Raw genomic sequence first — 8,646 nt, forward strand, 5'->3', positions numbered from 1 at the left:
CCAGGGAACTTGTAGTGTATGTGATCCCTCCAGTTATGTTAGTATTCTGACGCTTATTATGATGTGTTTTTAGAATGGTGGTTTTACGCTCTAGACCAGCAGTGGGTAGCTCAGGTGCAGGAGAGGGATCAGGCTCAGGCTCTGGAGCCGGGCAATTAGATGAGAAGACTAGGGAGTTCATCTCCTTGGAGGTCACACGCAGCATACTAGACCAGACTCCTGTGACTTTTGGATCGGTCAAGGAGGGTATCTTAGAGCTTCTGGATGAGAAGCTGAGCGCGTTCCGTACTGAGATAGCGGCCATGATGGGATCGCACACATTGACTTTCAGGGAGTTCAGAGCTTGTGGAGCTCCCGACTACCATGGGGCTCGGGACCCCATTGCGAGTACCAGATGGTTGGCAGATGTCGCCAACGCGTTCCGCACCAGCAGATGTCCCGAGGGGGACAAAGTCAGATTAGCATCCTGTCTTCTGAAGGACATGGAACTAGATTAGTGGGAGGAGGTCGGGAGAGCCATTGGAGATGACACTGTGTTGGATGCGATGACCTGGAGTGATTTCACGACCAGGTTCAGAGCCGAGTTTGCACCTGTCATTGAGGTGCAACAGCTTGCTAGGGAGTTTTAGGATCTCTAGCAGACGATAGAGACTGTGACGGAGATTACCGCCAAGTTTCAGGAGAGGGCCCTTCTTGTTCCGCAGTATGTGGCGGACGAGGAGATGAAGAAGGCCCGATATCATGAGATGTTGCGGAGTGATATCCGCCAGTTTGTGAGCCGCTCCAGCTGCAAGACGCTGGAGGACATGATTGCGAGGGCTCGTGAGAGGGAGATTGATCTAGAGATGGAGAGGAAGAGGAAGCCAGAGGTGGCGTCTGGCGCAACGGGTTCGGGCAAGAAGCCCAAGGTGTCTGATCATAGGTCTAGGGGACATCAGAGCCACAATCGGTGTGGCAAGTGTTCCAGGTTGCACGATGGGGTGTGCAAGGCGGGGAGTTCTGGCTACTTCAAGTGCGGTCGGACTGGGTATATGAGTAGGGATTATACAACTACTACCACTACCACCACAACAACATCTGATCTTATTTGCTTCCATTGCAATCAGAGGGGACACAAGAAGTCCCAGTGTCCGAGTTTAGCATAAGTAGGACAGGTGGTGGCACCCGCTCCTACCACACTGAGGATTACAGACGGCCGGCAGGGTCGTGCTGAGGCACCGGTGGCGAAGAGCAGAGCCTTCCAGTTGACAACAGAGGAGGCACGAGCGACTCCTGATGTGTTTGCCAGTATGTATTTCTCCATCTTCTCTTTATTACTTTTGACTATTACTCATGTTTATGTGTTTTTTTAGGGTCGTTCCTAGTGAACGGCATTTCAGCTATGGTATTGTTTGATTCGGGGACTAGTCGATCGTTTGTGTCGCTTGCACTTAGCAAGCGATTTAGCAGAGCTCCGGGGGAGCTGCATTGCCCACTTGACGTTGAGATAGCAGATGATAGGACCGTCAGGGTCGCGAGACTTCATAAAGGATGTACACTTCGGTTATTTGATGAGCAGTTTTCGGTGGACTTAGTCCCTATTCCCCTGCGAGGGAATAAGGTTATAGTGGGTATGCATTGGTTGAGCCCCAACGGGGCAATGATTGATTGCGAGCTGCAGCTAGTGAGGGTTCGCACTCCTAGTGGGGAGAGTTAGTGATTCAGGGTGAGAGACCACAGCACGGACCGATTCTCTGCTTAGCAGCGAGAGCGAGACGTTATTTTCAGCAGGGTTGCGCGGGATATGTTGCTTACGTCATGGATACCCGGGAGAAGGGTAAGGCGACGGTCGATGATGTACCAGTAGTGCGAGAGTACTCAGACATATTCCCGGAGGATTTGCCTGGGATACCTCCGGAGAGACAGGTTGAGTTCCGGATTGACCTGGTCCCTAGTGCGGCTCCGATAGCCAAGGCACCGTATCGGTTGGCGCCTCCCGAGATGCAAGAGTTGTCTACGCAGCCACAGGAGCTGCTAGACAAGGGTTTTATCAGGCCGAACAGTTCGCCATGAGGCGCCCTGATCCTGTTTGTGAAGAAGAACGACGGGTCGCACCGTATGTGCATTGATTACCGGAAGCTGAATAAGGTAATGGTGAAGAACCGTTACCCACTCCTGAGGATAGATGATTTGTTCGACCAGCTCCAGGGAGCATCTTGGTTTTCCAAGATTGATCTACGGTCCGGATATCACCAGATGCGCGTCAGAGATGATGATGTGCAAAAGACCACTTTTAGGACCCGTTATGGTCATTATGAGTTTGTGGTGATGCCGTTTGGGCTCACCAATGCTCCAGCCGCATTCATGGATCTCATGAACCGCGTGTGCAGACAGATGCTGGATCGGTCTGTAATAGTATTCATTGATGATATATTGGTTTATTCCAAGATTAAGGAGCAGCACGAGGAACACCTGAGGGAGGTGCTTGAGACCTTGAGGAGGGAGAGACTTTTTGTAAAGTTCTCCAAGTGCGAGTTCTGGTTGCGCGAGGTGCAGTTTCTGGGGCACCTTGTCAACTAGAAGGGTATATTAGTAGATCCGGCCAAGATCGAGGCCGTGATGCAGTGGGAGGTCCTGAGGTCTCCATCCGAGATTCGGAGCTTCCTGGGTTTGGCAGGGTACTACAGGAGGTTTATCCAGGATTTCTCCAAGATACCAGTTCCGCTGACCCGACTGACCAAGAAGTCGGTGGTGTTTCGATGGGGTCCTGAGCAACAGACAGCCTTTGAGACGCTCAGGCAGCGACTGTGCGAGGTGCCGATTCTTACCCTGATAGAGGGAGTAGATGAATTTGTAGTCTACTGTGAAGTTTCGGTCACTGGTATGGGAGCAGTGTTGATGCAGCGGGGGCATGCGAGAACTTATGCCTCGAGACAGTTGAAGCCTCACAAGGCTAACTACCCGACGCATGATTTGGAGTTGGGGGCGGTGGTGTTCACCCTCAAGATTTTTCGGCGTTACCTCTACGGGGTCCGGTGCACCATCTACACGGATCACAAGAGTTTGAGGTACCTCATGGACCAGGCGAGTCTGAACATGAGGCAACGTCGGTGGTTAGATGTGGTAAAGGATTACGACTATGAGATCCTTTACCACTCGGGCAAGGTCAACGTAGTGGCCGACGCCCTGAGCCGCAAGTCGGTAGCGACTCTGATTCTAGATATCTGTCTGAGGATGACAGTGATTACTCCATTGCTGGAGAAGATTATGGAGGCAAAGGTTGAAGGCCTGAAGGAGGAGCGCCAAAAGTGCAAAATGATTGTGGACCGAGTAGCTTCGTTTGATTATGATAGTAGAGGACTGTTGACCCTGCATGGGAGGGTCTGGGTACCGTACTGGGGCGGAGTACGACAGGTATTGATGAGTGAGGCCCACAAGTCTCGGTTCTCCAATCACCCTGGAGCGACGAAGATGTACAGAGATCTTCGACCCGATTACTGGTGGCCCTGCATGAAGCGGGACGTAGCCTGGTATGTGGAGAGATGCCTGACCTGTAGGAAGGTCAAGGCAGAGCACCAGAGGCCTCACGGAAAGATGCAGCCGTTAGACATTCTCGTGTGGGAATGGGAGGATATCACGATGGACTTCATCACTAAGCTTCCCAGGACCGCACGTGGGGTTGATTCGATATGGGTCATCGTGGATCGGTTGACCAAGAGCGCCCATTTTATATCAATCCGGGAGAGCATATCGGCCGAGAAGTTGGCCGAAATTTATGTGCGAGAGGTAGTGGCACGTCATGGAGTGCCTGTCTCGGTGGTGTCAGACCGAGATGTCCGGTTTACTTTCAGATTTTGGAAGCGGTTTCATGACGAGATGGGTACTCGTCTCCATTTCAGCACCGCTTTTCACCCTCAGACGGACGAACAGAGCGAGAGATCCATTCAGACTCTCGAGGACATGCTTCGGGCATGTGTGTTGGATTTCGGTGGCAGTTGGGATACGTATCTTCCGTTAGCGGAATTTTCGTATAACAACAACTATCACTCCAGTATAGACCGGCCTCCCTTTGAGATGCTCTATGGGAGGAAGTGTAGAACCCCAATCTACTGGGGTGTGGTCGGTCAGAGTGTCATGGGGAGTACGGAGGTAGTACTCAAGACCATGGAGCGGATCATGCAAGTCCGGAGCAGGCTCCAGACTTCTCAGAGTCGGCAGAAGAGTTACGCTGATAAGCGGCGTTTGTGTTAGGGTCGAATTATGTTGTAATATGATGAAGTTTGTTTTACCCTTCGTATGTTTTGTAAAGTTTATTTACTAAGGTGTATTTTGTATGAAGCTGAATTGTCAATGCCTTAGTATTTTTTTGTATTCTTTCACTGTTCCTATAATTATGGAACTTTACTAGAGTTAGATAAGAGTCCAGTTGGGTATTATTGTGTTGCGTCATGGGCTTATTTTGTATATCCGGATTGGGCCTGTCCATCCATGATTATCTAGTAGGGTTATACTATAAATAGTGCATGCATGTATGCATTAGATACGTTCTTGATTATTATTGATGATTGTTCTATAACCCTAAGCACCTCTACAGTCGAAGTTCTTAATCGAGCTCTTCTGAGGTGTTAAAGTTTTAATCATACGACATCTTTAAAGCCATTCTTGTGTTAATAATTACGTCCTTAATTGTTTGCTTGCATAGAATCTATCGATCCTAATAGAACTTTGTTCTAACAATTGGTATCAGAGTAGGAGACTGTGTGATCAATACACATTCCTTCTGTGTTAAGAATTCTTTAGGGTTTCCGCTTTTATCGAATATATAGAAGCCATCTTCTTCCTGTCGACGGTAACTCTTGTTTTTGATAAAACCCTAATCTCAAGTTTACAGGTCTGATTCTAGCGGCTCACCATGTCTCACGAAGATTCTCAAACAAATCCCATCAACATCTCTAACAGCATTGGATCCACTACAAGGATTCCCATTCTTTATACTCAAGATTATGAAGTATGGGTGCATCACTTTGAAGATTATGTGGTCGGATCTGAAGATAATGGTTATCTCATCAGGGAAGCCATCACGCTTGGGCCATTTGTTCATTCTGGAACAAACACGACTGTTAAGACCCAAAAAGAATATACCAAGCTGGTGGCGGACGTAGACAAGATGCCACAGGATGAGAAGGACAAGTTGCTATGTAATGTGAAGGCCATGAGAATGATCAGATTCGCCTTACAATCTGACACTTTTCGGTTAGTTGGTTCTTGCACGACGGCCAAAGAAATCTGGGATAGGTTGAAAGAACTTTACTCAACCGATGAAGATTTAGAACACTCTATTCAAACCTTGCTGCTCTCAGAATTTGGAGTTTTCGAACAGAAACCTGAAGAAAAATTGATACAAACTTTCGATCGGTTCAATCATCTCCTTAGTAAGATGATCAAGCATGGAATAGAAAGAATGTTGATCGAGCAGAAGGTAACCTTCATGAACGGTCTGAGACCAGAATGGATGACAGTGGTTTCAATAGTGAAAGCTCATGAACAGTTTAAATCTTACTCACTAGTGAAACTTGTGGGAATACTTAAGTCCCATGAAAGTGTGGTAACTAAGGAGGCGAAGGTTGTTTCGGGTGTGGGATCGTTGGCCCTTGTTTCAAAAGGAAAAGGTATTGCAGAAGAAGAGGAGGAGTCGGATATGTCTGAGTGTGACCTTACAAGCGAAGAATATGCTATGATGGTCACCAATCCAAAGAAATTTGCACGAATAAAATTTCCTGTCAATAAGAACCGAAACTGGCAGGGAAGTTACAGTTCTGAGAAGGTGAAAGATGAAGCGAAGAATACCTCTCAAAAGGATGAAGACAAGAAGGAGAGCAAGCTTGTAGGAGACTCTGGGTTCGACTGCAATTACTGTCATGGCAAGAACCACTTTGCCAAAGATTGGATGCTGAGGAAGATGGCTGAGAAAAGAGATCGTGAAGACGATGAGGCGTACTACATGCGAAAGTTGGAAGAGATCAAGAAAAAGAAGGCATCTAACATTTCTATGAATGCCTTGATTGTGCAGGAAAATGCAAATGAAGATGAGTTCGGTGGCGTTGAAGTTTGGTCAACCGATTCTGAGGTTGAAGAGGTGAGAAAGCCCACTCATGGAAGAGCTTATGTGGCAATGGATGCGGGTTCGGCTGGAAGATGTTTGATGGTCACAGCTGGTGGATCAACCGAAAGTGCAAGTAAGGAGCAGAACCTAACTGAGGACAAGTACTTTGCAGCCAAGCCTGTGAGCGAGAAAATTAACGACTGTGATCGGCTGATCAAAAAGGTACAATCCATCCTTGAGTCACTTAAAGTTCCTGTAACAATTTATGCAGAAGAATTAAATGAATTAAAATTTAAATTTTCTAATTTAAGTGACAGTCTCATGCAAACTCGCTTAGCGAACTCTAACCTAACTGACCAACTCAACAGGGTGTCTTCAAAGAGTGAGGAGAGAAGGATGTGGATTGAGCTGAAGGAGGAGGAGTTAAATAGGGCTAGGGATGAAAATATTTATTTGCAACGAGACAATTTAAAGTTTTTAAAACAAAGGAATGTTTTTTGTTTAATTGCTAAGCCCTTATATACTAATATTGCTCAATTGCACTTAAATTGTGAAATAGGAAAAAGATTCATAAGATGATCTTACCCTTCCTTGAATTTAAGGAGGATGAGGTCATTGTTGAATGTGAATCAATAGTGTCCTCAGAAGAAACATCCATCACTTACAAAATCGGGCTGGACAAGATAGAGACCTTCATTGACTCTAAGGAACATAAATGTATGCTCAAAAATCTTTTAGATGAAAATGATAGGTTAAAAATTAAGTCTGAAACCATTCAATCATTTGATTCGTCAAAGGCCAAATTACTTTCAGAACAAAAAATCAACATAGAAAATACGTCTGAATTTGATGAGGAAAGTGAGATGAGCGAAATCTCAGTTGAAGACGTGGTTGATTGCTCTGAGTTTATGAAGAGCGAAACCGAGAATGAGAAAACCCTCATTTCTGAAAATTCGGTTCAATACGCTCGCCTGTCAAAGGACAAGACACAGAAACTCAAAGAGAAAGCAATGGTTTATCATAAGGTTCAAACTGTGGCGAATCCGGTATATGCTGTTACAGGGGTCACTGCAAAACAAACAGCATAATTGAAAATCCTGGTCGACAAAGACAATGTTGAAGGGTGCGATTATTACTTCTGGTCTGCCCCTATTGACAACGCAGACGAAACCATCGGATTATCTGAGCAAACCTCATGGAGGGTAAAAGGAAGATATGTTGCTGAGCCTATCAACAAACCCTCGAGTTTTGACAAACCAAGCACAAGTGGAACAAAAGAGATCCCTGAAGAACCAAAGAGAACACTGAATGTTCCTACTAAGACAACCGAAACTCAAAAGGAAAAGCTAAAGGCTAGCTTCAATATCCACATATCCCAGAAGGAGTTGGCTGAACAGAAAAGCCAAAGAAATCAAAGATACATGAAAAATCTGAATGAGCGAAAACGTTATTGGCAATCTCAAAATCCCAACTACGTACCTCCTAAAAAAGAATCAATTGCCATAGAAAAGGAAAAGCTAAAAGGAAAAGAAAATTTAAGTCCAAATTCCTACTATTTCAAAGCTCAGAACCGAACGTCTACTTTCGGTTCCAAAACTGGAGAGCAGAACCGAACGACTAATTTCGGTCCATACGTCAAGGCTAACAACCGAACGTCTACTTTCGGTCCCAAGTCCAGTTTCGGTCCTTCCAACTCCCAAAGAAAATCAAATTCAGTGAAGGACATCAAAGGAAAGGGAAAGCTTGATTCAGATTCTGATTTCAATAATAAGAAAAAGTCAGCTAACCCTAGGATTCAAAAGAAAATTCTAAAACCATCTAACAAAACACCATCGAATACACCAAAATTTAAACAAGATAAAACTAAAATCAAGGTGTATACCATCAAAAGAAAAGATCAATCCACTTTAATAAAAAGAACTTATTTGGTTGATATTTCTACTGCAATTCCTTTTTCTTTGAAAGACTCACCAGAGCCCAAGAAACTTTGGGTTCCTAAATCTGCTTGAATTTGCAGGTGATTAGTGACGAGCAGTTTGATGACGAATGATATATAGACAGTGGCTGCTCACGTCACATGATAGGAAGGAAGGAAGAGCTGAGGGAGTTTCGGTCCCTAAAAGATGGTGGATGTGTGAAGTATGGCAATAACTCTTATGGCACAATCAAAGGATATGGAATGATAACCAACGGAGACTTCTCGATTCAAAAATTAGCTTATGTGGAAGGATTGCAGCATAACCTCATCAGTGTATCACAATTAGTTGTGGGAACAGGTTTGAAGGTTTCCTTTGATGATGAGGGATCATAAATTATTGAGAAGAATTCCAAAAAGGTTATGTTGAAGTCTGAACGCAAGGGAGAGATGTATCCTTTAAATCTCAATCCAATTCGAGGAAAACCAGCAATATGCCTGCTGTCAAAGGCGAACACTGATGAAAGCTGGTTATGGCATCGACGTCTATCGCACCTAAACTTCAAAGACATTAATAAGTTGGTGCTTGGTGATCACGTTCGAGGCCTTCCTCTTCTCAAGTTTGATAAGGAACATCTGTGTGCAGCGT

This window comes from Lactuca virosa, chromosome 7, assembly GCF_052849685.1.
Source record: "Lactuca virosa cultivar CGN04683 chromosome 7, Lactuca_virosa_CGN04683_v6, whole genome shotgun sequence".
Taxonomy (NCBI): Eukaryota; Viridiplantae; Streptophyta; class Magnoliopsida; order Asterales; family Asteraceae; genus Lactuca; species Lactuca virosa.